Source organism: Lagenorhynchus albirostris, chromosome 18 (genome assembly GCF_949774975.1).
Source record: "Lagenorhynchus albirostris chromosome 18, mLagAlb1.1, whole genome shotgun sequence".
In the NCBI taxonomy this organism is placed as follows: Eukaryota; Metazoa; Chordata; class Mammalia; order Artiodactyla; family Delphinidae; genus Lagenorhynchus; species Lagenorhynchus albirostris.
This window is the reverse complement of record NC_083112.1, coordinates 53,339,543-53,348,469: the sequence shown is the minus strand read 5'-3', so window position 1 is coordinate 53,348,469 and position 8,927 is coordinate 53,339,543.

Sequence of the window (8,927 nt, the reverse complement as noted above, 5' to 3'; positions counted from 1 at the left end):
TGAGGTACAATTTATGTCCAATAAACTGGATCCATTTAAGGTGTGCAGTTTGACCAGTTTTGACAACATATACACCTGTGAAATAATTGCCACGATCAAATTATACAATGTTTTCATCACTCTGAAAGAGCCCCCTTATCCCTTTGCAATCCATCCTCCTTCTGCTTCTCCTTCCCTACTCCCTACCCTGCCCTGAAACCACCAATCTGCTTTCTTGTGACTACAGATTAGTTTGTATTTTCTAGTAATTTAGGGAAATGAAATCATATGGCCCGTACTATTTGCATCTGGCTCCTTTCATGCAGCAGTGTGACAATTCTGAGATTCATTTATTGTTTTGTAACGTGATTCCTTTCTTTTTATTGCTGAGTAGTATTCCATTGTATGATTGTACATTTTATCTGTTCACCTGTTGATGGACATTTAGATCATTTCCTGTTTGCTATTGTAAAAATACTTGCTATGAATATTCATGTATAAGTTCTTCCTGGACTTAAAGTGCTATTTGAACTGCAAGATGGCATTTAATATAAACTATAATTATTTAGATGTTAAAATAGTTTTGACTCTTATTGGAAGTGTCTGTCTCATGTAAGAGCAGTTTCTGTTTATTGATTTCTTGAGAACAGATATGGGGATGAAGCATGTAGCATTTCTATGAATGCTGTCAATCCAGAGCTTCGTTTCAAAAGAATTTGCAACACTTATTATAGACATGTGAGAATGAAGCTTTTAATTTGAAATATAAAATTGTAAAGAGATACAGTATTTTTTTAAATGGCAGAGTCCTTCATGAAAAATAGGTTTTGATTAATATATGTTCACACTCCAGGCTATGATACTCCCTTGACGCATGCCCTGAAGTCCCTTTGACTTCAGGGAATCTGTGCCCATAAACTGAGAAAAGAATATATGCAGGGATTGTGTTAATTACAATAGAGTTATTGTTCAGATCAAAAAGCATCTCCCTGAGGCCTTGCCTTCTGGGTCAGCACTGACATCCTATTTGCCCTTTGACTACTGAGCTTAAAGGAATATCCATTTGTTTCTAACTTTATATTTTGGCATCTTCTTAAGTTAAGTTGCACTCTTGCTCCCCAGGAAGTAGATATGAACTGAAATATATATTGATTTTCCGAGGGTCAAATGAAACCTGGTTCTCACCTCCTCCTTGAAGCTCTTCCAGATTTCCTTGAAATGTATAATTTCAGTCTCTCTCCTTCTCTCATGTGAAAACAATGCTTTCCTTGCTCAACAATGTTATGTGCAATTCTCTGGTATGTATTTTTATTTCCTATTCCAAAATTCCTGGCTCTCATCTTTGTTAGAAAAGCAGAGTACTTCCTCACGATTCTGAGAGCCGCTCTGGGGCAGCCTTTCTCAAACTATTTGTTCCTAGGGGCCCTTTACACGCTTAAAAATTATTGAGCACCCCAAATCACTTTTGATGTTAGAGTTATAGCTACCAATATTTAACCCATTAGAAATGGAAGCTGAGAAAAAAATTTTAAGTATTCATTTGTTAATTCATTAAAAAATAAATATATTACCTATTCAAATCAATAATGAATTTCCAGGAAAATAATCATATTTTCTAAAGCAAAAATGCAGTGAGAAAATATAGTGGTATTGTTTTACATTTTTGAAAAATCTCTTTAATGTCAATCTAATAGTCAGTGTCTTGTATGTGTTTCCGCATTCAGTCTGCTGAACTATCCCATCTCATGTAGCCTCTGGGAAACCTCTCTCAATGTTAATGAGAGAAGGATAGTGAAAACATAAAAAAAGTCTTACTATAATTATGAAAATAGTTTTGACCCTGCAAACCTCCTGAAACATATTGAGAGATTCCCGCCCCTGCCCAGAGAGTTTCCTGGATAAACTTTGAAAACTGCTGTTTTAGTCATTGCTGCAGTATGATGTATGTTTTATTAGCAAATACATATGTCCAATATAAATATAATTAATGGAAAGTGGCATATTTGGACTTTTTTCCTTTATCAAGTTTTTATAATCAATTATAACTAATATAGCTAATTTATTGGTGACTGAATTTTTAATTGGCTCTACTGTTGGATACCTGGGTAAGTGAGACTATAGGGATATAGATATAGATATAGCTATAGATCTGGATATAGCTATAGATAGATATATTCAACGAGGTGAGAAAACCTCTCTGTGCAAATTCCTATCATAGAAATTAACACCGTATATTGTAATAGATGTTTTTATTGTCTTACTGGATTACGGTCTCTTTGAGGGCAGCTGCCATGTCTGTTCATAAATGCAATCTCATTGCCCAATGCCATTCCTGGATCCCTGTTTATTAAAACATGTGTTGAATAAGATAGACCAAGGATGCTCCCACAGACTTATTGGTGATGAATCTAACTACATGATATGACTAATATTTTACTGACAAAATTATTTCCAAACTTAGAGTTGACAACTTAAAAATTGAAGTGCACAGGCATCCAAGTACACAGTGCTACCTGTCTCCATCTTGGCACTGAAGCACAAGTGGGAAGACAGCACTGCCTGGGCTGGCAGGACCACTCCTCAGGTGCCCTTGGGAGCACTTTTTAAGAGAACAGTTTCAGAGCACAGCCACTGGTCAGTTTCAACAAGGTCCTCCAAATGCAGCAAACCAGACAAAAGCAGACCTGGATGAGCTGAAACGGAAGTCAAGAAATGGCTACTTTGGAAAGGAACAGGGAAAAAGGGGAGGCTAAAATATAGATCAGGGCATGTAAGGAGGGATGTGGTCAGAAACGGTGTATGAAGACATGGGAGTGAAGATGTGTTTTCCCTAGTGTTAGTCATCCACTGTGGTGTGCTTTTATGTATGAGGTAAGTGGCCCTGCCTTTAGAGGGTCTCAAATGGCTGGCATCTTATGATGGAATTATTGATGATTTGTGAATCTTTAACTTAATGACATTTGATGCCATATTATTACAGAACTATCCACTGTTCCTAGAGACTCAGTTGGCTTTTTTGATTCTTCTTTCTTGGTTTCTCCCTCCCTCCCTCCCTCCTTCCCTCCCTCCCTCCCTCCTTGCTTCCTTCCTCCTTTCTTCCTTCTTCTCAGTCTCTCTCCCTTCCCCGCCCGCCTCTCTTTCTTTCTCTTTTTAGCTGCCTCTTATTCTATCCTGTACAAGTTTCACACCAGCCCTTACATCTGTATGGCCCCTGAAATCTAGCCTCACATATGGGGTTTCCTACAGCAAGTCCCTAGAGGACTCCAGATTTCTTCAGGCCTATTGTTAGCATAGCATAGTTCTGACTCTACAAAGTGCATCATAACTCGTCCTGTCTTTTCCTAGGTGTGCACTTTCAAAGCAGAGGCATACGTGCATGGAATTTCCTGAACGACTCTCAAGGGCTTACAATGACTGCAGCCAAATGTTGAGTTGGGAGAGTTTCCCAGAACAATATGAGAATATCTGTAGTACAAACTGATGCAGAGCACAAAATGCTCATTTTTATTAGTCATATGCCATAGTGACTGCACCTCCCTCGCTGAAAGAGACCTCAAACTTAAGTTCAAAACAAAACTTGTCATTTTTCCTCGCACATGTTCTTCTTTCTGTGTTTCCACCTTCCAGTTAATTTCAGCACCAAACCCCCCGTCATAGAGATTAGCTCATCTGATTCACTCCATCCTCTCCCTTGTTCTCAGATACAATGAGTGGCTACATCTGCTTCTCCCACATCTGCCCTCTTCCTCCCAAGTGAAGCCCTCATCCCCTCCAAGGTGGACTCTTGCAGTGTTACGAACCCTGCTCAACTTCAGCTCCGCGAAGGAGCAAACGCACCGCTGTCAGGGTAATCTTCCAAAACATGTTTCAGATTATGCTGTTCTCTTATTTACAATGTTTTCATAGCTTTGCACTGTTTAAAGAAATAAATTCCTGATATCTGGTTTCAACGTACCTTTCAGTCCTTTCTCTGGTAAAACTTCCTGCGGCACCTTCCCCAGCCCTGCCCAATCCCCATTTTCTCCTTCTTACAAATGAATACACTTTCATGACACATGAATGCCAAGCTAACCACTACATTTCCAGCCTCCCTTGCAGCTACAAATGGTCATCTGACTAGGTATTAGCCACTAATTTGGTAACAGAATGGATGGGTATCCTTCATGGATTTACCCTTAAAATAAATGATGTGTGCTCCTCTAGGCTCTTCTCCCTTTCTGGGTGCCTGGGAAATGGTGCACCTAGAATGCAATCTCAGGTCTACAGGTGAGGGCTTATAGAAGACAGCAGAGATATCGACCAGCCTTAGAATAGCCCTTAACTCTAGACTGTTAAACCACTATAGTTTGGGCTTCCCTGGTGGAGCAGTGGTTGAGAGTCCGCCTGCCGATGCAGGATACATGGGTTCGTGCCCCAGTCTGGGAAGATCCCACATCCTGCAGAGCGGCTGGGCCCGTGAGCCATGGCCGCCGAGCCTGCGCGTCCGGAGCCTGTGCTCCACAACGGGAGAGACTACAACAGTGAGAGGCCCGCATACCGCAAAAAAAAACCCCAAAATCCCCACTATAGTTCAAGAGCGTTACATTATAGCACCTTAGACTGTACCCTAACTAATACATTCTCCTTTTTCCTTAAAAAATAATCATTTTTGTTCAAGATGATCATGTACTCAATTAAAATTCATTACCTCCTCAGACTTCCCTGCAATTAAAATTGACCATAAGATACATTTTGGGACATGAGATATGACAGGAATACTTCTGGGAGGAGCTTCCAGGAAATGTTATTTTCCTGATAAGAAGAAATAGACTAGACTAGCATATGTCATTTCCCCCTCTTTCTTTTCGATAATTTTTTTCTTGCCCCAGAACCATTTATGATGCTGTTTTTGTTTCCAATTCCCTATTGAAAATTCATATCCCTCCTCTCACAATGGCTAAAATACTATTAGATTTTGCATTTCCTACCTAGGACTTTCAAGTTATCAATCTAATAAATGGGTGCACACTTAACTAAAACACTGATTCATAAATTTGAATTAGACAAGGCTTTGCTTTTTAAAACAATCCTGGATTGACTACCTTGGGATTTCTAATCATTTAAGGAAAAGTAACACAAACAAATAAACTTGTAGTTGGATTTCTCTTACTTCCAGATGAACTATTCCTAAGTAGTTCAATGGAAAAAAAAGATTTGGGAAATTGCATTAATAATTGGCTCAAAATGAGACAGCTATATAATGGGGTTACTGAAGAAAATAAATATAAATTTAGGATACACAAACAGAAGTATATTCTCCAAACCAAAGGAGGCTAATTTCTATTGTACTTTCTTCAGGGCAAGGCACAAGTCATTATTGCAAAGATTACATTATGTTAACAATGTTCAAATTAATTTCAATTTCATTATCAATAAATCATCCAAGATTAGTAAATATGAATCAAACAAATAAGGAAGTGTTTTACAACAGCAGCCCCCAACCTTTTTGGCACCAGGGACTGGTTTTGTGGAAGTCAATTTTTCCATGGACTGGGTTGGGGGGGTGATGGTTTTGGGATGATTCAAGCACATTACATTTATTGTGCACTTTATTTCTATTATTATTACATTGTACTATATAGTGAAATAATTATACAACTCACCATAATGCAGAATCAGTGGGAGCCCTGAGCTTGTTTTCACTTTCCACTCACTGTTAGGGTTTTGATATGAGTCTGCAAACAATTGATTTATCATGGTCTCTGTGCAGTCAAACCTCTCTGCTAATGATAATCTGTATTTGCAGCCGCTCCCCAGCGCTAGCATCACCACCTCAGCTCCACCCCAGATCATCAGGCATTAGATTCTCCTAAGGAGCTCGCAGCCTAGATCCCTCGCACACAGTTCACTGTAGGGTTTGCACACCTATGAGAAACTAATGCCGCCGCTGATCTGACAGGAGGCAGAGCTCAGGAGGTAATGCGAGCGATGGGGAGTGGCTGTAAATACAGATGAAGCTTTGCCTGCTAGCCGGCTACTCACCTGCTATACTGCCCGGTTCCTAATAGGCCATGGACCTTTACCAGTCCATGGCCCAGGGGTTGGGGACCCCTGTTTTATAAGACCTTTTCAGGCCATAACTGTTCCCTGTCACACCAGTACAAAAATAAATGAAAATTGTAGTCCTCTTTTGAGAAATAAAGCAAAAGTAAAACTAAAACATTATACTGCTGACCCAGCACTCCTTACTTTCCTTCTTTCCCTTCAGTAGCTTCTGACGGGTCTAATTTCAAAATGTACCTCTTGAATTGGCCCACTTCACTCCATCTTCATGTCTACTCCGGAAACCAGTGTGCATCACTGCTTATCAAGACACCTGCAACAACCTCCTTGCTGGCCGCCCAGCTTCTATACTTGAGCCCTATGTTCTATTATGCCCATGGTACCAGAGTCATTGTTTAGAAATGTAAGTCACGTCATACCGCTATTAGTTGGGTTATGTGATTTGTTATAGCAAATAAATCCAACGATTTTGATGGTTTAAAGCAAGATGTTTATTTTTTGCTCATGTAAATGTCTAGCACCTGTGTTCCTGGTTGATGAGAAGCTTTCTTTTGGGCTAATTTCATCTTGTAGATCTGACATGCTTAGGGCTTCAGAGTCCTTTATTTCCAGCATGAGGGGGAAGACAGAGAGGGTGGAGAAGGCACGCTTTTTTACTACTTTGGCCTGGAAGTGACACAGAGCATGTCTGTCCGCATGCCACTTGTGAGAACTGGTCACCAGGACCCACCCAGATGCTATAGAGCACAGCACTCAAGTCTTGCAGAAAGCATATGGTTTCTGTTACAACTAGAAAACCTAATTTAATCATGGCCTATAAACCTTTCATGATTTCAGTTCTACTTCTGTCTTCAACATCATTTTACATTACACTTCTCTGAGCACAATGACCTCAATCCTCATTGCCTTTCTTTCTGTACTTCGAACATTTTCTACCGCAGGACCTTTACAGTTGCTAATCCCTATGCATACAGCACTCTCTCACCCATGTTTGCAAGGCTCTCTCACATTCAGATCTCAGCTCAAATGCCACTTCATTATGGAAGCCTTTCCTCATCAATTCATCTAAAGTAGCCACTCACCTAATCACCTTCAATGATATTATCCTGTTATATTTTTATCTTCATAGCATTTATCATTATATGAATTTATCTTATTTACTTACTTGTTTATTTTCCCTTCCCTTTATGTGCTAGGAGTGCAGGGACATTTTATTCCTTGTACTCTACTGTATCTCCTCTGCTGGTACACTATAAATGGCAAATCAAATCTGCTGAATGAATAAATAAATTAATAAAGAGAATTAGTTATGGAATATTTTCATTTTTCAACTCTTTAAGGAAATAATTGTTATGAATTAACATAATTGGGAACTGTTTTATGGTCGATGGATCAAATCCTTTAATGCTTATTCCATGATATAATTAAAATATATTTGGAGTTTCTATGTAAAAAAAAAATCTATTAAGCAACACATGGTGCACAGAGATAAGTAAATTCATCAGCAAGTATGTACTCTATTTAGGCAAGAATTACAATGACTATAATATAAAGAAATGTAAAGGTTTAAGTAAGTTACCATAAACCCATTAAAATGAAATGCTATGGAGATAAAAGGAAGAAGGACCATAAATGATTGAGGGAATGTGACAGGGCTTTGGCATGGTCATCAAGGATGGTTAGATTTTTTTTTTGTCTTATCATCTGTCTTTTCTGTTACAAGTAACAGAGAGTTCAGAGAATTATTTTAATCACAAGTTCTCCACACACTATATGCAAGTCTGTATGTTCATCAGACCTCATCCTGATCCTATGAAAAGTCAGCATACTGCCTGGAAAGAAAGTGTATCTCTTTGACAGAAACTTCTCAGACTGGCCAGTTACAATTAAACTAAATACAACCCAAACTGGTGGATCCCGGAGACCCAGGCCAGCTCCTTGTGACTTTGCACTCGGTATTTCCACAACTGTAAAATGAGAATGACTACAAATCTTGCTCCTTCCCGAAAAGGTCCTTTATGAAATATCATGGGAAAATATTGACAAAACATTTTGAATTTGTGGTTAAAATATTCCTGGAATATCTCAGTGAATGTAGAATTTGGGGTTTAAAGATCAAAGAATGGAGTCTGATAAATGATGTATTTCAGTTTTTGGCATCTTTCATTCAGCTTCCACGATTCCTGGAATTATTCTGCATATTCAATTTTTCTTTTAAACTATTTCATGGTATTTTTCTTGAGAAACCATATTACTGGTCTCTTAAATATCCTGTAAACTCTAATCTGTCTTCTGGTAAATCTGTCTTCAGTGGTGATTGGATTAGATCTGTATTTAACATCAGCCTACCCTTTATCAGTGGCAGCACAATGCAAGACAAGACAGAAGAGAGCCCTTATCACTGACTGCACAGCCAGGCCTTCTGCCCGGTACCACTGCACATCACTTCCGGAACACTGACCTGCTCCAGGGCACCCTTACCTGACTTTCGCCCTCCTCCAACTCATAGTACTGACATCCTGCCTGAAATATTCTTCTACTTCTACCTGCCTTCTCTTATCTCATATTCTAGCCTCTGATTTGTCAACAATTTACTCAACCCTCCCTCCCAACAAAAGCAAACATCTGTCATTCTATGGTTTATAATTGTTGACATGAACAAAAATGAAATTAGAAACCTGAATGAAACAGAAACAACACATGCTTGACCATCTCAGTCTCAGTATAATACTAGCTATTATATCTTAAAATTTAGAGGATCAGTGTATGGTTTCTTCCATCTGAATAACCTTCAGGGAATGACATAGGCTCCAATCGTTTAGGCAAAGTCATTGTTCTACCAGTAATGTTCAGTCATTATTAAATGCCTAATAGGTTTTTAAGCATTGTTCTAGCCTCGCTGTTCA